Consider the following 24,902-nt stretch of genomic DNA (forward strand, 5'->3'; position numbering starts at 1 on the left):
ACCCACCTTATTCCTGATGCTTCTTGCATTAAAGTATACACACTTCAACCCATCTCCTTGCCTGCAAGTATTCTCCTTTGTCATTGTTACCTTCCCCACTGCATCACTACGTGCTTTGGCGTCCTGACTATCGTCTACCTTAGTTGCTGGACTACAGATCCGGTTCCCATTCCCCTGCCAAATTAGTTTAAACCCTGTTGATGGGGGAAGGGGAAGACCCTCCCACTATGAATTAGATACTCCAGCCAAAGCCAAAAACAAATGAACCGCCGAGAGCTGTGATCGTCTGCTTTCACAATTATCAGGTAAATGCGAAGGTGCTGAGGTGGGCGAAGCTGAAGCAGGAGGTGAAGTTGGACGGTAACGGTAGACGTACATAACAGGATCTTATGGCGGAGTTGGCGAGTAGACGGGCGGCCTTCGGTCGGGATAAGGCAGTGTTGTATGAACAGAGATTTGGTGTGGTCTACCTGGCGAAACTGAGGGTCACACATAATGGTAGGGACTACTACGCGTGAAGGCAGAAAGCCTGGGACTGGACTGAGTTTGGACATTGATGATTTATGTTCTGGTTTTCCTTTATGTTCTTTTTTCCCTTTATGGCTATTTAACTTTAATTGTTTTGTGTAAGGGGTGTTTGGGCTGGGGTGGCTTGGGGATGATGGCTGGGATTTGAGTTTTGTTGGGTTTGGAGGCTTGTTGTGTTGCAGGATGTTGGGAGTTTGGAGGGGTTGGCTGTGAGGGGCTTTGATGTTGGTGTGTTTTTTCAATGTGGGGAAGGGACTCTGGCAGGGGCCGCCATACTAGCAAACGCAATGTTGGCTAGTGAACGGGAGTGAGGTGGGGGGAGGGGCCGTGGTCATTGGAACCTGAATGGGCAGGTTTCAATCGGCTTCAGAGATGTGAATGGTGGGGAGATGGGGACGTTACTGTGTGAGGTGTTTTGAAGAGGAAGTGGTTGGGGGGATTCTGGGAAGGGGAAGTGTAGGGGGTGACATTGACTAGGGCTAGGACAGGATCCCGCAGGCTAGATGCGGCTTGGGGGGGATGGTCATGATGGGTAGGAAGGGCAGCGGGCATGAGAGACCCCTGGTCAGAATGGTGGCGTTGGACATGCAAGGATTGGGGGACCAGTGAAGAGAGCATGAATTTTCTCACAATTTATGGGCCTGAAAGCAGACGGTGAAGACCCTTCACCTGAGGGTGAAGGACCAGATGAGGCTGAGGAAGGGCTGGGTGAGCCAGGTGTTGACAGCAGGGCCAGGGGTAACTGTGAAAAAGGTAAACTACCGTCTATTCCTGCTTCTATTTCTTATGTTCTTATACTATCCCTCTTCCTTGACTGGTCTGGAGTATTTCACACTCTTAATCACACGATCATCCTCTAAAATGTTTCTCCACCATTGTCCAGTTGGTGGGACTGCACTACCCTAGTTCTATTATTACCTATTTAAGTGTACCCAGAGAATTGGCATCAGTATTTTCTCTTCCCACTCCCACATTGTTACCTCTACTGCTTCCTAAGGATCTATTCTTGGAATGCCCCCTCTATTTCTCATCAACATGCTGACCCGCAGTCACAACATCAGAAAATGCTATTAAAATGTGTCAATCAAGCGGGCTGCTTTGACCTGGATGGTGTTGAGCTTCTTGAGTGTTGTTGGAGCTGCACTCATCCAGGCAAGTGGAGAGTATTCTATTGTACTACTGACTTGTAGGTGGTGGACACGATTAGGGAAGTCAGGAGCGTGTTACTCACCGCAGAATACCCAGCTTCTGATGGCTAGATGATTAGATTTTCTCTTGGTGGAAATGATGATTGCCAACAAAAACAAGAGTCTAACTGCATCACCATGATAGTAGCAGCCGTGTGTACCATCTACAAGATGCACTGCCGGATCTCACCAGATTCCTCAGCAGCACCTTCTAACCCACGACCACTACCATCTAGAAGGACAAGGGCAGCAGATACCTGGGAACCCCACCACCTTGAGGTTCTACTTGAAGTCACTCACCACCCTGACTTCGAAATATATCGCCATTCCTTCACTGTCGCTGGGTCAAAATCCTGGTCCCCAGTACTGTGGGTTTTCCAGCACCACGTGGACCGTAATGGTTTAGGAAAGCAGCTCAACACCACCTTCTCAATGGGCAGTAAGGGAGGGGCAATGAATGTTGACCGAGCCATCGACACTCACATCCCGTGAATGAATAAAACAAATCTTTGGGCCTAAACCGAGTGACAGGATTTCAGAAAAAAACACGTTTGAAGCATTGTACCCCTGAGTAAAAAGAGATTCCTCAACCCGCAGAGAGGATACCTCATATCAATTCCATAAGTAAGTATAAGCATGTTTCCAACACAACACATTCCACATTCAATGTCTATTTCAGCAACTTCAGTGCAAACTTTGACCAAGAACAAAGAACAAAAAAAACTACAGCACAGGAACAGGCCCTTCTACCCTCCAAGCCTGCGGCGACCATGCTGCCCGACTAACCTAAAACCGCCTACACTTCCAGGGTCCGTATCCCTCTATTCCCATGCTATTCATGTATTTGTCAAGACGCCCCTCAAACATCACTATTGAACCTGCTTCCACCACCTCCTCCGGCAGCGGATTCCAGGCACCCACTATCCTCTGTGTAAAAGACTTCTATTGCACATCTCCTCCAAACATTGCCCCTCGCACCATAAACCTATGCCACCTAGTAATTGACTCTTCCACCCTGGAAAAAGCTTCTGACTATCCACTCTATCCATGCCCCTCATAATTGTATAGACTTCTATCAGGTCGCCCCTCAACCTCCGTCATCCCAGCGAGAACAAACCGTGTTCATCCAACCCCTCCTTGTAGCTAATGCCCTTCATACCAGGCAACATCATGGTAAACCTCTTCTGCACCCACTCCAAAGCCTCCACATCTTTCTGGTAGTGCCGACCAGAATTGAACACTATGGGCTAGATTCTCCAACCCCTCCGCCGGGTCGGAGAATTGCTGGGGGGTGGCGTGAATCCCGCTCCCGCCGGCCGCCGAATTCTCCGGCTCTGGAGATTCGGCGGGGGCAGGAATCGCACCACGCCGGTCGGCGGGGCCCCCCCGGCGATTCTCCGGCCCGTGATGGGCCGAAGTCCCGCTGCTGTAATGCCAGTCCCGCCGGTGTGAATCAAACCACCTACCTTACCGGCGGGACTGGCAGCGCGGGCGGGCTCCGGGTCTTGGGGGGGGCGCGGGGCGATCTGGCCCCGGGGGGGTGCCCCTCGGTGGCCTGGCCCACGATCGGGGCCCAGCAATCCGCAGGCGGGCCTGTGCCGTGGGGGCACTCTTTTCCTTCCGCGTCGGCCATAGCCTCCGCGATGGCCGACACGGAAGTGACCCCCTCCCCTACGCATGCGCGGGGATGACGTCAGCAGCCGCTGATGCTCCGGCGCATGCGCGGACTTCTGCCGGCCGGCGAAGTCCCTTCGGCCTCGGCTGGCGTGGCGCCAAAGGCCTTCCACGCCAGCCGGCAGAGCGGGAACCACTCCGGCGCGGGTCTAGCCCCTCAAGGTGAGGGCTTGGCCCCTAAAGGTGCATAGAAATCCGCACCTTTGGGGCGGCCCGACGCCAGAGTGGTTCACGCCACTCCATCCCGGCGGGATCCCCGCCCCGCCGGGTAACGGAGAATCCAGCCCTATATTCCAAGTGTGGCCTAACTAAGATCCTGTACAGCTGCAGACTGACTTGCCAATTTTTATACTCAATGCCCCGCCTGACGAAAGAAAGCATGACTAGTTATACAAGTGATTATCTCGAGATTGTAGGTAAGAATGTTGACTGCAACTATGGTAGCAATCACGATCATCATGAATTCAGCATTGAAGGAGTTACCAAATGTGAAGCAGCTGAATTAATGCTTGCTGGCTCCATCACTGAAGTGCCCGAGGTTGTTGACAGTACCTCTGCTGATGTTCTTCAGATTTTCGTTTTATTCATTCATTTTCAGGATGTGCATGCCTCTGGAAAAGCTAGGATTTATTATCCATCCCCAGATATTCAGTCCCCAGGTTTTGTCTTTGTCAACTGAGTGCTTTGTTGAATCACTTATGCAGGCAGTGAAAAATTAACTGTTCTGGTATGGGACTGGAGTCACACGTAGGCCAGTCAGGGTAACAACAGAGGATTTCTTGCCCAAAAGGACATTGTTGAGCCAGTTAGGACAGTCCGACAGCTTTATGGTCACTTTCACCAGTACCAGGTTTTTGACTTCAGACTTTATTTTACGAAGTTGAATTCAAACGTTAAATCACATTCTCTAGATTATTGGTCGAGGAACATAACCACTACACTACTATGTCCATATATGAGGGTGTTATAAACTCTGTCTGTCTGACGAACTCTCTCTAACTAGCTCCAGCTCTCACAAAAATACTAATGAGAAAAATACAAAGATTTAAAATTGAATTCGTATTCACCCTTTTAATTGTCGATAGAGCCTGTCCCTCTTTGAGCACTCATTCTGAACAAGGGGCCAATGGAACCCCCAAGTGTATCTTATATTTAATTTTTAATAACTCCGTTTGAAGCTTTTAATATTCGTGGCAGTTTTCCTTCTTGCAATGCATTTCTTTCGAAATTTAAGCAGATCCGAAGCCAGCAGTAACTACACACGTGATGCGGTTTTGAACCCATTTGATCTCCACAAGGGAAATGTGAGCTTTTAATAGCCCCATCTGGGCGCCATTAGAAAGAGAAAAAAGGGAGCGCGATTTCAGAAAAATAAAACTGTTGCAACTGAATGGGGGCCCTCTCTTAATACCAAGGCACAATCCCTGTGCTGCCTTTCTCACCAGGAGCAGAAATAGAAACCCTTGACAAATATGCCAACAACCCTAACTGTCTCAAAAGCTACAGGAAGACAGGAGGAATTCTGCAGGAATTTTGATAGCTTCTTCCCTCTCTAAAAGGACTGCAGAGGTGCAGCACAAACAGACTCTCAGCCCCTTGCACACAATACCAAACAGCTAAAGAGTTTTTAACTACTGCAATGCCGAAAGCTGCTTTTCAATTTGTGTCGGTTGTGTCCCCGTGGAGAGCACTCCTAATGCCTCGGAATCAGAAGGTTGTGGGTTAAAACCCCACTTCATAACACTTCAGCACATAATCCGGACTGACATCCAGGGAATGCCTGCGGAAGTATTACCCTGTCAAAGGTACTAGTGCTCAGATGAGACATTAAACCTGCCCAACCTTCTTAGATGCACCTATAAAATACCATCAGACTAAAACTATGAACATGATCAAAAGGCCACGTAGTGCATGAAAAAGGGCTGTCATGGCGCAACGTCACCGATAGAAGTTGGGAGACCCCACTCCCGGGATCCAGCCGGCTTGCAACGCCTCACAAGATCTAACGCCATCTCGCGAGGAATTGCAATGTGAAATCTGCCCATTGTGGCAGCATCGCCTTTTGACAAATCTGCTTATTAGAGTGAGACTGTAATATGCAGTTTCCCGAGGCTCTCGAGGCACCCGTGGCTTTGGGATCTATCCCTTTCACCTCGGCAAACTCAGGCAAGCGCTGTTCAGTACTGGCTTTCACAAACGGTGACTAAACCGTGACCTTGCCCTCTGGACCAGGTGGCACCCTGACACTGCCGGTGCCATCTGGGCATCCTGGCAGTGACAGCTGGGTGCCCGCCTGGCACTTCATGGTGTCTGGGGGGCACTGTCAGCTGGCACGTGCACTGCCAGGGTGCCAAGCTGACATTCTTTTTACATCGTGAGGGTCGGGCCGGGGGTACCCTGCGTTGAGAGGTGCGGGGGTCCCAGGGTCCCCCCTCATAGTGAGTTGGGGCATGGGAAAGGGGGTCAGGGTTGCGTGGGGGCTCCAGAGTTGGGCGACAAGAGCTCCTCATTTCAAGAAAATGGGCTTTTGTGCGGCCTCTGCGTTCCTAGCTGAGACTGCCTATCTAACCGCGGTGAGGGCCGGGAAACACATGGCTAGCCGCGCTCACTATGGGACTTTGTTCCATTTAATTAATTTACGCCCTATAATGACGCAGAGAAGGCTGATGGTAAATGGAAGATAGATTGATTTACATGTATTTACATGGTTCTGCACAGTGCAGCATCTCGCTCCCAATGCAATCCTAGCTGGGAGGATTTCTCATTAGGCCCTGATCTGAGCCTATTCTTGGCTCATCTCCGCCCCCTACATGGGGAGCCCATGAGTCGCACATGGTCCTCATGGGGATATGACGCCCACCCTCAACAAAGTTTGAATGTTCCCCTTCAGCCCCTGATGGAGGGGGCCTTCTGCACTGCTTCGCTCGTGGCTGTGCCTCAACCTACAGCGGCTACGGGTCAGATGGAGCATATTGGGTAGCAAAATGCTGTTTCCTAGTCAACCGCCGATGAGCCAGGACCTTGAAGCCGGATTGGCTGATTTTTTCAGAATTTTATTGGAATAATCAGTGGAGAGTGAGATAGTGGGGTGAAATTCCCCACCAGTATATGGTGCAGTAGACTAGAAGTGGCCTTACAAAAAGACATAGTCAAGCAAAGAAGGCGCGTGCAGAACGGCTGCAAGGAAACCATGGCGGAGGTGCAGGATCCTGTTGCGGTGGCACAGTGGTCGACGGTACAGCTGGTGAAGTTCTTTTGAGGAGAGCTTCACCAAGCTAAAGAAGGATATGCTAGACCCGATTAAGGCATGATTGATCAGGTGGATCAGAGGCTAGACATCCACGACGGGCGAGCCAAAAGGTGGAGGAAAAGGTGTCCAAACACGAGGATTGTCTAACCGTGTTGGAGGCCTTGCTGGGGAACACCAGGAAAGGCTGCAGGAGAAGGTGAAGGATTTGGAGAACAGGTTCAGGAGACAGAACCTGAGGATCGTAGCCCTCCCGGAGAGCAGTGAGGGATCGGACGTGAGGGCATATGTGGCAAGTATGCTGGAAAAGTTGATGGGAGAGGGGTCGTTTACTCGACCCTTAGAGGTGGATAGAGCGTACAGAGCACGTGCAAGGAAGCCACGAGCGAATGAACCGCCGAGGGCGATGGTCGTGTGGATGCACTGGTTCCTGGACAAGGAACAGATTTTGTGGTGGGCCAAGCAGATAGGGAGCTGCAAGTGGGAAAACGGTGAGTTGCACATCTACCAGGACCTGGGTGCAGAACTGGCCAAAAGGCAAGCCGGATTTAACAGGGCAAAATCGGCCCTCTTCAAGAATGGGGTGAAGTTCGGGATGTTATATCCAGCACGTCTGTGGGTCACTTTTGAGGGCCAGGAACTTTAATTTGAATCGCCGGATGAAGCAATGAACTTTATCAAAGACAAAAGGCTGGCAGGGGTCTGAGGACACTGAACCTTGGGAGAGGACATTGCGGGGTAGATTTGGTTTAACATTATTTATGTGATGTTCTGGATACGCAGTGCTCTCTGCAACAAGGGATTATTCTTGTTCTTTGCCCCTTCCTTTTTCTTTGGTTTTCGTTTTGTTGAGATGTTTGTGGGGGGTGAGCAGGTGATAAGCTTGTTATGGTGGGTTGGGATTGTGGTGCTGCTAATGGCGGGGTGGGGGGGGAGATGCTCTGCTGCCAGGGGAGGAACTGTTGCTAGGGGACAAAAGGGAGGTTGAGGATGGCGGATGCCTGAGGGTGGGCCCGAGGAGGTGGGGGACACGAGCTGGAGGCTGGCCTAAGAAGGGTGATGGCTGATGGGCGGGGAGAGGGAGGGCGGGAAGCCCCCTGACTAGGCTGATCACTTGGAACGTCAGAGGGCTAAAACCGGGATTTGCGATATTGATTAACAAACGGGTGACATTCGAGGTAGGAAGAATTGTGTCGGACACGGGGGGCAGGTACATCATGGTGAGTGGGAAGCTTGAGGGGATGCAGGTGGTACTCGTGCATATATATGCACCAAACTGGGATGATGTGGAATTTATGAGGCGGGTGTTAGGTAAGATCCCAGATCTAGAGTCACATAAACTGATCATGGAGGGAGATTTTAATGCCCCAGGTTTGGACCGGTCAAAATCTAGGACAGGGAGGGTGCCAGCCATAGCGAAGGAACTAAATGGATTCATGGAGCAGATGGGGGGTAGATCCATGGAGGTTTGGACAGCCAAGAGTAAATGAGTTTTCTTTTATCTCCCATATGCACAAAGTATATTCTCGGATTGACTTTTTTATCCTGAGCAGTGCATTATTGGCGGGAGTGGTTGATACCGAGTATTTGGTGATCGCTGTGTTGACCATGCCCCACATTGGATGGATTTACAGGTGAGTAAGGAGAGAGGGCAGCGCCCGCTATGGAGGTTGGATGTGGGACTATTAGCAGATGAGGGGGTGTGCGGGTGGTTGAGCAAATCTATCCAGAACTATTTGGAAATGAATGATACGGGGGAAGTCTCGGCAGCAACGGTGTGTGAAGCTCTGAAGGCAGTGGTTAGGGGGAAGTTAATCTCGATGCAGGCCCATAAAAAAAAGATGGAATGAGCAGGGATGGATAGGCTGGTTGGGGAGATACTCCAGGTGGATAGGGGAGATGCGAAGACCCCAGAGGCGAGGTTACTGAAGGAGCAGCGGAGGCTACAGGTGGAGTTTGGGCTGTTATCGACAGGGAAGGCGGTGGGACAGTTGAGGAAGGCGAGAGGGGCGGTATATGAGTATGGGGAAAAGGCCAGTAGGATCTAGCACACCAGCTGAGGAAAAGGGAGGTAGCCAGTGAGATAGGGAGAGTAAAGGACACAAGTGGGAACACAGTCTTGGACCCAGTAGGGGTGAATGAGGTGTTTAAGGAGTTTTATAGCAAGTTATATGAGTCAGAACCCCCGGCTGGATTGGAGAGGATGAGGCAGTACCTGGGTCAGTTGAAGTTCCCGAAGGTGGAGGAAGGACTGGTGGAAGGCTTGGGGGCCCCAATTGAAATTGAGGAAATAATGGAGGGGCTGGAGGCCATGCAGTCGGGTAAGGCCCCGGTATCGGACGGCTACCCAGTGAAATTTTCCAAGAAGTTCTCGGAGATGTTGGGCCCGCTGCTGGTGAGGGCATTTAATGAGGCAAGGGAGAGGGGTGTCCTTCCCCCAACAATTTCGCAGGACTCGATCTCATTGATTCTGAAGCGGGAGGAGGGCTCTGAGTTATGCGGGTCATACAGGCCAATCTCCCTATTGAATGTGGACACCAAACTGCTGGCTAAAATTTTGGCAACAAGGAAAGAGGACTGTGTTCCGGAGGTGATAGGGGAAGACCAGACGGGATTTGTGAAGGGCAGGCAACTTACAGCCAATGTTAGAAGGCTCCGAAGCGTTATCATGATGCCCTCAGAGGGGGGGGGGGGGGGGGGGGGGGGGTAGTGGGTAGTTGGAGGTGGTGGTTGCGATGGGCGCAGAGAAGGCCTTTGACTGGGTGAAGTGGAATTATTTGTGGGAGGTATTGGTAAGGTTCAGGTTTAGACAGGGCTTCATTGATTGGGTGCTGTTGCTGTATTAGGCACCAGTAGCAAGCGTGCAAACAAATCGTCTGATGTCGGGCTATTTTAAGCTGCACCGGGGGAACAAGGTAAGGGTGTCCCCTCTCCCCGCTGTTGTTTGCTCTGGCCATAGAGCCATTGACGATGGCGAAAAGAGCTTCCAAGAGCTGGATGGGGCTGGTTCGGGGGCTGGAACACCGGGTCTCGCTTCATGCAGCGACCTGCTCCTGTATATTTCTGACCCGTTAGGGGGGAATGGGGCAGATTATGTGGATCCTAGGGGAATTCGGTCGTTTTTCGGGGTATAAATTGAATGTGGGGAAAGTGAGATGTTCGCGATCGAGTCGAGGGGGCAGGAGAGGAGACTGGGAGAGCTGCCATTTAGAGTGGTGGGAAGGAGCTTTCGCTATCTGGGAATCGAGGTGGCATGGGAATGGGAGACATTGCACCAGCTAAACATGCCCCGGCTTGTAGAGCAAATGAAGGAGGACTTTAAGAGATGGGACATGCTCCCGCTGTCACTGGCGGGGAGGGTACAGACCATGAAAATTATGATCCTCCCCAGATTTCTGTTCGTTTTTCAATGTCTCTCCATCTTTATTCCAAGGGCCTTTTTTAAATGGGTAAATAGGGTGATTTTGGGCTTTGTTTGGACGGGTAAAACCCCGCGAGTGAAGAAAGTTTTGCTGGAGCGTAGGCGGGGGTAGGGTGGGTTGGCACTGCCGAAGTTTTGTAACTACTACTGGGCGGCAAATATAGCCATGATTAGGAAGTGGGTAGTGGGGGGGGTGGTCAGTGTGGGAGCGTGTAGAGGGGGCATCACGCAAGGATGAAAGTCTGGGGGCACTGATAACAGCACCTCTGCTGTTCTCACCGGCCCGGTACTCTACAAGCCCGGTGATGGTTGCAGCCATAACAGTCTGGGGGCAGTGGAGGAAATATAGGAGACTGGAGGGAGCATCTGTCTGTGCCCCGATTTACAATAACTATCGGTTCATACCAGGAAGGCTGGATGGAGCATTTTGGAGATGGCAGAGAGCAGGGATAAAGAGGATGGGAGATTATTTATAGATGGGAGCTTCCCCTGTTTGAAGGTTCTGGAGGAGAACTGCCAGTAGGGAATGGGTTTAGGTATCTGCAAGTACGGAATTTTTTGAGAAGGCAGGTTCCGACCTTTCCGCTTCTGCCAACATGGGGGATACAGGACAGGGTAGTTTCCAGAACGGGGGTGGGAAAGGGGAAGGTGCCGGATATCTACAAAGAGCTTATGGAATCGAAGTAAACTCAGATAGAGGAGCTAAAGGGCAAGTGGGAGGATGAGCTAAGAGGAGAGATAGAGACGGGTCTATGGGCGGACGCCCTGAGCAGGGTTAACACATACTCATCATGCGCCAGACTCAGCCTGATACAATTTAAGGTAGTCCACCGGGCACACCTGATGGCGGCCCGGATTAGCAAGTTTTGTGGGATAGAGGACAGGTGTGCGAGGTGCGCGGGAGGGCCGGCAAATCATGTCCACATGTTTTCGGCATGCCCGAAGCTTAGAGGAATTTGGAAAGGTTTCGCTGATGTCATGTCCACCGTACTGTCATGTGAGAGTACCTTTAAGAAATGAGTGTTTAAGAAATGTACCTTTAGGAAATAAGTGTTTATTAGTGTTGTCAGTGGGTGGAGCTGGGCTGTCTGTCAGCTTTTTTCTTTTGTTTTAGGCTGTTTGCTGCAGGATGTGTTTTAGTTTTGTTTTCAGTGTTGGAGCTGAAGCCAGACAGAGCAGGTGTACTGTTGATCTCTCTGCCATGAAAAGACTATCTCTTGATCATTTGGTGAATTCAGAATTATAAATGTTTTCAGTAGTGAATGTAAACCTGATGTGCTTCTGTTAAAAGGTTTCTCCTGTCTTCTGGATGTTGTTTGGGAAGTTATTAAGGATTACTTAGTGTTGTATTCTTTGGGGGTTGTATTTGAATTGATGGTTGCTAAGATGTTCACTGTATGTTTCAAAAAGGTTAACTTGAGTTCATAGAACAAACATTGTTTTGCTTTAAAAATTACTTTTCCATTTCTGCTGTACCACACCTGTAGAGTGGGCCGTGTGCTCCCCATACCACAATCTATTAAAAGTTGTGGGTCAGATGAACTCCATGATACACTTTGGGGTTCTCTAAACCCTGGCCATAAGGGGAAACAAGGGTGGTGCCAAGTCCAGAGGTGGTGATCTTTGGAGTGTCGGAAGAGCCAAGAGTCCAGGGGGCAAGAGAAGCTGACGTTTTTGCCTTTGCTTCCCTGGTAGCCTGGAGATGGATACTGTTAATTTGGAGGGACTCGAAACCCCCAAAATCAGAGACTTGGGTTAGCAACATGGCTGGGTTTCTCAGTCTTGACAAAATCCAGTTCGCCCTGGGAGGGTCAACGTTGGGGTTTGTCCGGAGGTGGCAGCCGTTTGTCGACTTCTTCAGGGAAAATTAAATGTCAGCAGCAGCAGAAATCTGGGGGCGTTGCGGGGGGGGGGGGTTTGGCTACTGCTTCCGTGTTGGGGATGTGAGGAACGTGTCAGGGATAGAACATAAGAACATAAGAACTAGGAGCAGGAGTAGGCCATCTGGCCCCTTGAGCCTGCTCCGCCATTCAATGAGATCATGGCTGATTATGGGAAATGTCTTAGATACTATATTTATGTTGTTTTTCTTGTTATTATTACAAAAAGTATAAATATCCTAAGAAAATGTTTTTTTAAAAAAAGAAATGTCACCCATATACGTACTGATTACATTTTTTAAAGCTGAAAATCACAGCCAGCCTTCCTTCTCAAAGAACGCAATGGAGCGTTACGTGCCGTCATTCCAAACATGACAAAGCCTTGTCCACCACAAAAAAAGTCAATCCAGGAGTACATCTGTGCACATGGGAAAAATACAAAAATTCCTTCGCCCTTGGCCTCCCAAACCTCCATGGGTCCAGTCCCCCATACGCTCCTGGATTGTCCTTCTCCTGCCAATCCCTCAAAATTTCCATCGCCTCCTCTGGCATACCAAAATAATAATCTCAATTCTGGAAAGTCGCCCAGAGGCACTCCAAACTTCACCCCCTTCTTGAAGGGGGCAGCCTTTACCTGGTTAAACCCGGCTCCCCTCTTCGCCAGTTCTGCGCCTAGGTCTTGATCCACCCGCAGCTCATTCCCCTTCTAGGTGCACTTCCTCGTCTGCCTCACCCAACGAAGAATCTTCTCTTTGTCCAAGAAGCGGTGCAACCACACCACCATCGCCCTCGGTGGCAACTCCACCTGCCACCTCTCAGCCCAGCTCTGCAGCTTATCTATGTCCTTCTGTATCCTATAACATCCTTCAGCACTATCCACAACTCCACCGACCTTCGTGTCATCTGCAAATTTACTAACCCATCCTTCTACACCCTCTTCCAGATCATTTATAAAAATGACAAACAGCAGTGGCCCCAAAACAGATCCTTGCGGTACACCACTAGTAACTGAACTCCAGGATGAACATTTGCCATCAACCACCACCCTCTGTCTTCTTTCAGCTAGCCAATTACTGATCCAAACCGCTAAATCACCTTCAATCCCATACTTCCTTATTTTCTGCAATAGCCTACCGTGGGGAACCTTATCAAACGCCTTACTGAAATCCATATACACCACATCAACCGCTTTACCCTCATCCACATAGAACATAGAACATAGAACGATACAGCGCAGTACAGGCCCTTCGGCCCTCGATGTTGCACCGACATGGAAAAAATCTAAAGGCCATCTAACCTACACTATGCCCTTATCATCCATATGCTTATCCAATAAATTTTTAAATGCCCTCAATGTTGGCGAGTTCACTACTGTTGCAGGTAGGGCATTCCACGGCCTCACCACTCTTTGCGTAAAAAACCCACCTCTGACCTCTGTCCTATATCTATTACCCCTCAATTTAAGGCTATGTCCCCTCGTGCTAGCCACCTCCATCCGCGGGAGAAGGCTCTCGCTGTCCACCCTATCTAACCCTCTGATCATTTTGTATGCCTCTATTAAGTCACCTCTTAACCTTCTTCTCTCTAATGAAAACAACCTCAAGTCCATCAGCCTTTCCTCATAAGATTTTCCCTCCATACCAGGCAACATCCTGGTAAATCTCCTCTGCACCCGTTCCAAAGCTTCCACGTCCTTCCTATAATGAGGTGACCAGAACTGTACGCAATACTCCAAATGCGGCCGTACTAGAGTTTTGTACAACTGCAACATGACCTCATGGCTCCGGAACTCAATCCCTCTACCAATAAAGGCCAACACACCATAGGCCTTCTTCACAACCCTATCAACCTGGGTGGCAACTTTCAGGGATCTATGTACATGGACACCGAGATCCCTCTGCTCATCCACACTACCAAGAATTTTACCATTAGCCAAATATTCCGCATTTCTGTTATTCTTTCCAAAGTGAATCACCTCACACTTCTCCACATTAAACTCCATTTGCCACCTCTCAGCCCAGCTCTGCAGCTTATCTATGTCCCTCTGTAACCTGCAACATCCTTCCGCACTGTCTACAACTCCACCGACTTTAGTGTCGTCTGCAAATTTACTCACCCAACCTTCTGCGCCCTCCTCTAGGTCATTTATAAAATGACAAACAGCAACGGCCCCAGAACAGATCCTTGTGGTACGCCACTCGTAACTGAACTCCATTCTGAACATTTCCCATCAACTACCACTCTCTGTCTTCTTTCAACTAGCCAATTTCTGATCCACATCTCTAAATCACCCTCAATCCCCAGCCTCCGTATTTTCTGCAATAGACGACCGTGGGGAACCTTATCAAATGCTTTACTGAAATCCATATACACCACATCAACTGCTCTACCACCTGTTTGGTCACCTTCTCAAAAAACACAATAAGGTTTGTGAGGCATGACCTACCCTTCACAAAACCGTGTTGACTATCGCTAATCAACTTGTTCTTTTCAAGATGTTTATAAACCCTATCTCTTATAACTTTTTCCAACATTTTACCCACAACCGAAGTAAGGCTCACAGGTCTATAATTACCAGGGTTGTCTCTACTCCCCTTCTTGAACAAGGGGACAACATTTGCTATCCTCCAGTCTTCCGGCACTATTCCTGTCGACAAAGATGACATAAAGATCAAGGACAAAGGCTTTGCAATCTCCTCCCTGGCTTCCCAGAGAATCCTAGGATAAATCCCATCTGGCCCAGGGGACTTATCTATTTTGCCATTTTCCAAAATTGCTAACACCTCCTCCTTTTGAACCCCAATTCCTTCTAGCCTGGTCGACTGAACCTGAGTATTCTCCTCGACAACATTGTCTTTCTCCAGTGTAAACACTGACAAAAAATATCCATTTAACGCTTCCCCTATCTCCTCTGATTCCACACACAACTTTCCACTACTATCCTTAATTGGCCCTAATCTTACTCTAGTCATTCTTTTGTTCTTGATATACCTATAGAAAGCCTTAGGGTTTTCCTTGATCCTATCCACCAACGACATTTCGTGCCCTCTCCTCGCTCTTCTTAACTCTCCCTTTAGGTCCTTCCTGGCTAACTTGTAACTCTCAAGTGCCCTAACTGAGCCTTCATGTCTCATCCTAACATAAGCCTTCTTCTTCCTCTTGACAAGTGCTTCAACTTCCTTAGTAAACCACGGTTCCCTTGCTCGACAACTTCCTCCCTGCCTGACAGCATGTTCCGGAATACAAGTATTCAGTACTATTGCCGGGATATTGTCAGGGCCCACAGTCTTTGCAGTGTCCAGTGACTTCAGCTGTTTCTTGATATCACATGGAGTGATCGTATTGGCTGAAGATCTGTGATGCTGGAGACCTCCAGAGCAGACTGAGATGGATCATCCATCTGGCACTTCTGGCTGAAGATTGTTGAAAATGCTTTAACCTTATCTTTTGCACTGAGCTGCTGGGTTCATTCATCATTGATGATAAGGATATTTGTGGAGCCTCCTCCTCTAGTTAGTCAGTCGTCAACCTCAGTCTTCAATATTCAATGACCCAGCCTTCACTGATGTCTGGGGAACAGAATTCCACAGACTGACAGCCCTCTGGGAGAAAATAGATTCTCCTCATCTCAGTCTTAAATGGGGTCCTCCTTAGTTTCAATCTGTACCTCCTAGCCTCTCCCACAAGAAGAGACATCAACCTTTCAGCATCCACCCTGTGAAGCTTCCCAGGGATCTCACATCTTCCACCAAGATCACCTCTCATTCTCCTAAAGTCCAATTGATACAGGCCCAACATGTCATATTTTCCGCATAAGACAAATCAGTGGAGTGAACATCCTCTGCAATGCTTCTCATGCAATTATATTCTTCCTCAAAAAAAAGACCACAGTACTCCGGATGTGGTCTCACCAACTCCCTGTTCAACTGCAGCAAACCATCCCCCTTGCAATAAATACCAGCATCCCATTTGCGTTCCCAATCACTTATTGTATCTGCATTTACTAATATTTTGTGATTCATGTACCAGGACCACCCAGATCCCTCTGAATCTCAGAGTTCTGAAATCTCTTTCCATTTCATTAACGTGATGCTTTTCTATTCTTCCTGCCAAAGTGAATAAGTTCATATTATCATAGAATTTACAGTGCAGAAGGAGGCCATTTGGCCCATCAAGTCTGTACCGGCTCTTGGAAAGAGCACCCTACCCAAGCCCACACTTCCACCCCATCCCCATAACCCAGTAACCCCACCCAACACTAAGGGCAATTTTGGACAATAAGGGGAATTTATCATGGCCAATCCACCTAACCTGCACATTTTTGGACTGTGGGAGGAAACCGGAGCACCCGGAGGAAACCCACTCACACACGGGGAGAATGTGCAGACTCCGCACAGACAGTGACACAAGCCGGGAATTGAACCTGGGACCCTGGAGCTGTGAAGTAATTGTGCTAACCACTATGCTACTGTGCTGCCCTATACTCCATCTATTATTTTTATTATACTCCATCTATTATTTTTATTATACTCCATCTACAATTTTTTTGCCCACTCACTTAACCTATCTATGTCCTCTTCACAACTTACTTTCGTATCTATATTTGTGTCTTCCGTAACTTCAGCAACCATAAATTTGGCATGGGAGTCTCTAGCCTCCCAGACATATGTTTCTCGGCAGCGGGAGGTGCTGAGCATTCGCTGCCAGTGGGATATCTCTGCTCCGCCGCTGTCAATGGGATTTCCCATTCAAGTCACTCCATACCACCGGGAAAATCCCAGGTGGGGGTGCGCTGCCTGTGGGACCAGAGAATCCTGCCGTCAGCGAACATCTGGAGAATTCCAGCCTTGGTATCTTCCTCCAAGTCAATGACATGTAGAAATTTATCTGTTAAATCACTCCCTTAGATTGAAAATATTTGAGGCCCCAGCACTTACATCACTCCATTTGTTATATTTGCCAACCCAAAAATGACTCATTTATTCCTACTCTCTGTTTCCTGTTAGCTAACCAAACTTCTATCTGTGCTGATATGTTACCCCCAACAACAAGATGTCTTCTTTTGTGTTGTAACCTTTGAGACCTTCTGGAAATCCAAATACACCACATCTATGTCCACCCCTTTATCCACATTGATTGTTACTTTCTCAGAAGACTGTCATAAATTAGGCAAGCGTGATTTACCTTTCACAAAACCATGTTGAGCCTGCTCTATTGAATTAAGGTTTTCTAAGTGCCCTGCTACAACCTCCCTAGTAATGGATTTGTGCATTTTCCCTATGACAGATGTTAAGCGAACTGGCCTTTAGTTTTGCACTTTCTGTCTTCCTCTTTTCTTCAATAGAGCAACATTCAACATTCACTATCTTCCAATCTAATGCGACCTTTGCAGAATCTAAGGAATTTTGCAAAATTGAAACCAATGCATCAACTACCTCCACAGCTATTTCTTTTAAGGCCCTAGGATGAAGTCCATCAGGACCTGGGACCTATTTGCCTTTCATTTTAATCATTTTATCAGTGTCTTTTCCCTGTTGATTGTGATTGTGTTTTAAGTCCCTTCCTCCCTTTCAGCTCTTGATTTAAAATGATTCTTGGAATATTATTTGGGTCCTCTACTCTGAAGACAGACACAAAATATCTGTTCAAAGCATCCGCCATTTCTTTATGCCCCATTGTTTAGCGGAGACAGTGGTATAGTGGTACTGATACTGGTAGCAGTAATCCAGAGGTCGAGGCTATGTTCTGGGGACATGCGTTCAAATCCCACCATGGCAGCCAAATTTGAATACAATTAATAAATCTGGAACTGAAAGCTAGCCTCAGTAATAGTGACCATGAAACTAATATCAATAGTAAATGCACGTCTGGTTCACAAGTGTCCTTCAAGTAAGGTGTATCTGTCATGCTGTCCTGGCCTACATGTGACTCCAGAGCCACAGCCTATCTTCCTCAGTTCAAGTACAATTAGGGTTCAGCAACAAATACTCGCCTTGCCAGTGACACCCACGACCCAAGAACAAGTTTTTAAAAATTATTTCCTCACGGACTCAATCTCTGGAGGACTTCTTGTTGAAGGGTTCAGGTCTTCAAAGACTTTAATCTGGGCTGACCCTCAAATGCAGAAGTGAGGGAGCGCTGCTCAGTGTCTTTCAATTGGGACGTTTAACTGGGGCCGTGTCGCTGCATGTTGACGCAGTGGTTAGCACCGCTGCCTCATGGCGGTGAGGACCCAGGTTCGATTCCAGCCCCGGGTCACTGTCCGTGTGGAGTTTGAACGTTCTCCCCGTGTCTGCGTGGGTCTCACCCCCGCAACCCAAAAGATGTGCAGGATAGGTGGACTGGCCACGCTAAATTGCTCCTTAATTGGAAAACATTTTTAAAAACTGGGGCCCTGACTCTCCTCTCAGATGGGCATAGGGTGATGGAGTTCTACCTGGTGTTCTGGCCTAACATTTGTCCCCCACACCAAGATCTGGTTATGGGACATTGTGCACAATTAACTGCTGCATTTCCTTCTTTAGAAACACTTCAGAAGGACATCATTTTTTTTTTTAAATAATTTTTATTGAAAAATTTTGAATTTATACAACAACAACGAACCATAATAAAATACCAAAAATAACAATAATATTAGCAATCATAAACATTCGCCCCACCTCCATGAACAATACAGCATATTAACAACAACGCAAATTAACACAATATTAAGTTACATAATAGAAACTACAATAAGGAACACCCCCCCCCCCCCCCCCCCCCCCCCCCCCCCCCCCCCCCCCCCACCCGGGTTGCTGCTGCTATTGACCAAGATACCAATCTTTGAGCCAGGAAGTCCAGAAAAGGCTGCCACCGTTTATAGAACCCTCGTACTGATCCTCTCAGGGCAAATTTGACCCTTTCCAATTTTATAAATCCCGCCATGTCACTGATCCAGGTCTCCACGCTTGGGGGCCTCACATCCTTCCACTGCAGCAAGATCCTTCGCCGGGCTACTAGGGATGCAAAGGCCAGGACACCGGCCTCTTTCGCCTCCTGCACTCCCGGCTCTACCGCAACTCAAAAAATCGCGAGTCCCCACCCTGGTTTGACCCTGGATCCAACCACCCTCGACACCGTCCCCGCCACCCCCTTCCAGAATTCTTCCAGTGCTGGGCATGCCCAGAACATATGGGTGTGGTTCGCTGGACTCCTCGAACATCTGGTACACCTGTCCTCACCCCCAAAGAACCTACTCATCCTAGTCCCGGACATGTGGGCCCGATGCAGCGCCTTAAATTGGATGAGACTAAGCCTCGCACATGAGGAGGAAGAGTTGACTCTCTCCAAGGCATCCGCCCAAGTCCCATCCTCTATCTGCTCCCCGAGTTCCTCCTCCCATTTAGCCTTCAGCTCCTCCACTGACGACTCCTCCACCTCCTGCATTACCTTATAGATGTCAGACACCTTCCCCTCTCCGACCCACACCCCCGAAAGCACTCTGTCCATCGTCCCCCGCGAGGGCAGCAAAGGGAATCCCTCTACCTGTCGCCTAGCAAACACCTTTACCTGCAAGTATCTGAACATGTTCCCTTGGGGAAGCCCAAATTTATCTTCCAGTTCCCCCAGGCCCGCAAACCTCCCGCCAATAAACAGGTCCCTCAATTTACTGATGCCCACCCTTTGCCACCCCCTAAATCCCCCATCCCTGTTCCCTGGGATGAACCGATGATTGCCACCCAATGGAGCCTCCATCGAGCCCCCTGTTTCCCCCCTATTCCGTCTCCACTGTCCCCAGATTCTTAGGGTCGCCGCCGGGCTCGTGGTAAACCTCTTAGGGGAGAGCGGCAATGGTGCCGTTACCATGGCACCCAGGCACGTACCTCTACATGACGCCTTCTCCATTCTTTTCCACGCCGCCCCTCCCCCCTCCATTACCCATTTACGCACCATTGACACATTGGCCACCCAATAGTACCCCAAAAGGTTGGGCAGCGCCAGCCCGCCTCTATCCCTCCCTCGCTCCAGGAACACCCTCTTCACTCTCGGAGTCCCATGTGCCCACACAAAGCTCAAAATACTGCTAGTCACTCTCCTAAAGAAGGCCCTGGGGATAAAGATGGGCAGGCACTGAAAGAGGAACAAGAACCTCGGAAGCACCGTCATTTTGACGGACTGAACCCTCCCCGCCAACGACAATGGCAGCATGTCCCACCTCTTGAACTCCTCCTCCATCTGATCTACAAGTCTGGTGAAATTAAGTTTGTGAAGAGTCCCCCAGTCCCTGACCACCTGCACCCCCAGGTACCTAAAGCTCTTCCCTGCCCGCCTAAGCGGGAGCCTACCAATTCCTTCCTCCTGGTCTCCAGGGTGCACCACAAACACCTCACTCTTGCCTAAATTTAGTTTATAACCTGAAAAGGTCCCAAACTCAGCTAGCAGCTCCATCACCCCCGGCATCCCTCCCACCGGGTCCGCCACATACAGTAACAGGTCATCGGCATACAACGACACCCTATGTTCCTCCCCACCTCACACCAAACCTCTCCACCTCTCTGAATCCCTCAACGCCATCGCCAGAGGCTCGATTGCCAGTGCAAACAACAAGGGGGACAGGGGGCAACCCTGCCTGGTCCCTCGGTAAAGCCGGAAGTACTCCGATCTCCTCCCATTCGTGGCAACGCACGCCATCGGGGCCTCATATAGCAGCCTCACCCATCTAATAAACCCTTCACCAAATCCAAACCTCCCCAACACCTCCCATAAGTACCCCCACTCTACTCTATCGAAGGCCTTCTCCGCATCCAGTGCCACCACTATCTCAGCCTCCCCCTCAATCGCTGGCATCATGATGACATTCAACAATCTCCGCACATTCGTGTTCAGCTGCCTTCCCTTCACAAAACCTGTCTGGTCCTCGTGTACAACCCCTGGCACACAGTCCTCTATCCTGGTGGCCAGGATTTTTGCCAGCACCTTGCCATCTATGTTGAGGAGAGATATGGGCCTGTATGAACCACACTGCTGGGGGTCCTTGTCCCTCTTTAAAATTAACGAGATCAGCACCCGCTTCCCACGCTTCATTAAGTGTCCGCACCAGCAAGGGGCCCACTAGGTCCACGAACTTTTTATAAAATTCCACCGGGAACCTGTCCGGCCCCGGTGCCTTCCCTGACTGCATATGCCCGATCCCCTTAACTAGCTCCTCCAGCTCAATCGGCGCACCCAACCCCTCCACCTTCTCCTCCTGCACCTTCGGGAAAGAAAGCCCGTCGAGGAACCTCTCCATTCCCCTCCTCTCCCCTGTTGGCTCCGACCGGTACAGTTCCCCGTAAAAGTCCTTGAAGACCTCATTCACCTCTACCCCCTTCTGCACCACATTCCCACTCTTGTCTCTCACTCCAGCAATTTCCTTAGCCGCATCCCGCTTGCGGAGCTGATGAGCCAGCATCCTACTCGCCTTTTCACCATGTCCGTACACTGCCCCTTGTGCCTTTCTCCACTGTGCCTCCGCCTTTCTAGTGGTCAGCAAATCAAATTTAGCCTGCAGGCTGCGCCTCTCCCCCAACAGTCCCTCCTCTGGTGCCTCTGCGTACCTCCTGTCTACCTCCAGCATCTTTCCCACCAGTCTATCCCTCTCACTCCTCTCGCTCCTCTCCCTGTGTGCCCAGATGGATATCAGCTCCCCACGAATCACTGCCTTCAGGGTTTCCCAGACCATCCCCACCTGGACCTCCCCCGTATCATTCACCTCGAGGTACCCCTCAATACTTGCCCGGACCCTCCTACACACCTCCTCCTCCGCCAACAACCCCACATCCAACCGCCACAACGGGCGCTGGTCCCGCACCTCCCCCATCTCCAACTCTATCCAATGCGGAGCGTGGTCGGAGATTGCAATGGCCGAATACTTGGCCTCCTCCACTCTTGGAATCAGTTCCCTACTCACCACGAAGAAGTCTATCCGAGAGTAGACCCTATGTACGTAGGAGAAGAAAGAGTACTCCCGTGCCCTCGGCCTCACAAACCTCCATGGATCCACCCCACCCATCTGGTCCATAAACCCTCTCAGTACCTTGGCCGCCGCCGGCCTCCTACCTGTCCTAGAGCTGGATCCAGTGAAGGATCCAACACCGTACTGAAGTCCCCCCCCCCATGATTAGACCTCCCGCCTCTAGATCCGGGACCCGACCCAACATACGCCTCATAAAGCCCGCATCGTCCCAATTTAGAGCATACACACTAGCAAGTACCACCTTCTCTCCTTGTAGCCTGCCCCTAACCATAACATACCTACCCACTTATCCGCCACCACCTCCGATGCCTCAAACGACACATTTTTCCCCACCAGAATCGCTACTCCCCGGTTCTTCACATCCAACCCAGAGTGGAAAACCTGCCCCACCCATCCCTTCCTCAGACGGACCTGGTCCGCCACCTTCAGGTGGATCTCCTGAAGCATTGCCACATCTGCCTTTAGCCCCTTCAGATGAGCAAGTACTCTCGACCGCTTCACCGGCCCATTCAATCCTCTCGGATTCCAGGTGACCAACCGAATCAGAGGGCGTCCCACCCCCCTCCCCCGTCGACTAGCCATAGCCCGTCGACTGCCCGCCCCAGGCCATCACCCCCTGCCCGACCAAGTCCCCACAGCGCCAACACCTCACCTCTATCCCCCCGGCCCCCACCAGCTCCTTCCTGACCCTACCAGCAGCAACCCAGAAGGACATCATTGATTGTAAAGCACGCTCAGAAAAGCCCTACGGTTGTGAAAGGTGCTAAATGAAATGCAATTTTTTCTTTCAATGCCACAGCAATAAAGATTGATATGAGAGGTTAAGAGGGAGATCTGACCTGGAAAACCAACAGAACTCAGGAGGAAAAGCCTTCCTTCAATTGTTTAGATTCAAATGAATGATCGTCTTCAGTGGAAGAGGCGAAAGGGATGATTTAACAGGGATGATGTGGAATCATTGAGCCAGCAAGGGACCCTGATGCAATCAAAATTGTGAGATGTCGTGGGTGAAGTGGAAAATTTACCTTGACATCAAAACTGAATAAATACGGGAATATCCTGAACACTTACATATTTCTGCTTAACACTGAACATGGAAACCAAAAACAAATTAACCCCACCCATCGCCATTTTGTTGGTACACAGTGTGATCTAATTACATATCTTCTGAAATCTGCACAGGATGTTGAATACCCGAAGGAATAAACTGTGCCTCTGATGTTTAAAACCCCTCAGCTGCTTTTCATCATCTTTGTGTATACTTTAATCAGTGGAATCAGTTTGGTCTGAGGGATTTCCTTTACTAAACTGTTTATATTACTTGGCAGCCACACCTACTCCTTGCTGCTGCAGCATCGTGCACAGTTTACAGTACAGCTAATGTTGGACTGTTTGCCCAAAGTGGAATTAAATCGTGAGGTAGTTACCGTAATATTAAGACTAGAAGCCCCATACTGTTGCCCGGGCGGGTAAGTTCGTTTGGGAAGTAGGGTTGCCAACTCTGGTTGGGGGTGTTCCTGGAGGCTTCACCACACAATCCGCCGTCTCTGACCACCCTGCTCCTGTCCCAAGGTTCTAGCCAATAATCACCTGCCAAATCTTCCCTCGTGGCACCCTGCCTTCCCACCCCGCCAGGAATATAGACAGACATGTTCATTACCCAATTGGGCGGGGCTGCCTTGTCAAACAGCCTTTTTATCCCATTTGCAATAGGTTTACAGCTAATAAATGTTCAAAGAAAATGAGAGTATAACACTTTTTATATACCCCTACGCTTTTTTATCCTAGAATGCCACAGAGCAGTGTCCAGGAGATTGATATTTAATTCCTATCTGTTCTGTCAGAGGTGCTGTCTTTTAGATGAGACATTAAACTGAGGCCTCGTCTATCCTCTCTGATAGATGTCAAAGATCACGTAGTATAATTTGAAGAAAAGTAGAGGAGGTCTGTTCAGTGTCCTGGCCAATATTTAGCCCTCTACCATGATCACTAAAAGGCAGATTATCTGCTCATGATCAATGTTTCTGAATTGTGGGGTCTTGCTGTGCACAAATTAACTACCGTATTCGCTACATTCTAACAGTGACTGCACCTTGGGACATCCTGAGGTGGTGAAAGGTGCCATAGAAGCGCAAATCTTTCTTTTAGCCTGCTGATCCTGCTGCATAAACCCACTTGTTTGCTGATAGCAGTAATAAAGATTGGATGGCAGAGGCTATCCAAAAGAGTGTTACTCCAATGACACTTGCCAAATCCACCTAAATCCAAGTTGGCCAAACTCCAAGGTTTCCTAATGTGCTCTGCAGTCCTTAGATCAACTTGTACTGGGATGCCATGTGTGGCCAACAAAGATAGCTGTGGCTTTAAGTGATTTGAGCACTAAATTTGCGGCTGTAAAAGATATGTAGGCAGCATTGTGGAAAGTTAGTCATTGGATTCCAAATTGAGGTGCAAACATCTGGAAGGCAGAATTTGAAATCTGATCTAAATTTGGAGAGCAATGTCATCTCCAAAGTGAGACCCACTGTACCCATAGTCACGAACGATGATGTGATGGGCTGGATTGACCACATTACTCCACCCAAAGTCTTATCAATACTTTATGCAACAAATTAGCTTCTAATAATTTGTCTACCCTACAAGTCAATCCCTTATTTTTGTTTCCAACTGTAGTCGAACATCTAGGGCAGGATTTTCCAACCCCCGCCCGCAACATGTGAAGACGGCTCACTATCGTCCACTGGCGGGATCTTCCTGTCCCACTGATGTCTACAGCATTTTGTGTGGCTGCCGCTTTCACCACAGGGGATCCCACTGCTGGATATCGCCTTTGGTGAGACTGGAAGGTCCCGCGAAGTCTGGAAAACTTTGCCCCTAGCCTGTTGTTAGATTAACTAATATAATTTCAAGCTCTCCTTCACACGATGGGTGCGATCCTCCGAAATGGAGAGAAATAGCCGACGCCGGAGTG

The sequence above is a fragment of the Scyliorhinus canicula genome, chromosome 2 (genome assembly GCF_902713615.1).
Source record: "Scyliorhinus canicula chromosome 2, sScyCan1.1, whole genome shotgun sequence".
NCBI classification, from domain to species: domain Eukaryota; kingdom Metazoa; phylum Chordata; class Chondrichthyes; order Carcharhiniformes; family Scyliorhinidae; genus Scyliorhinus; species Scyliorhinus canicula.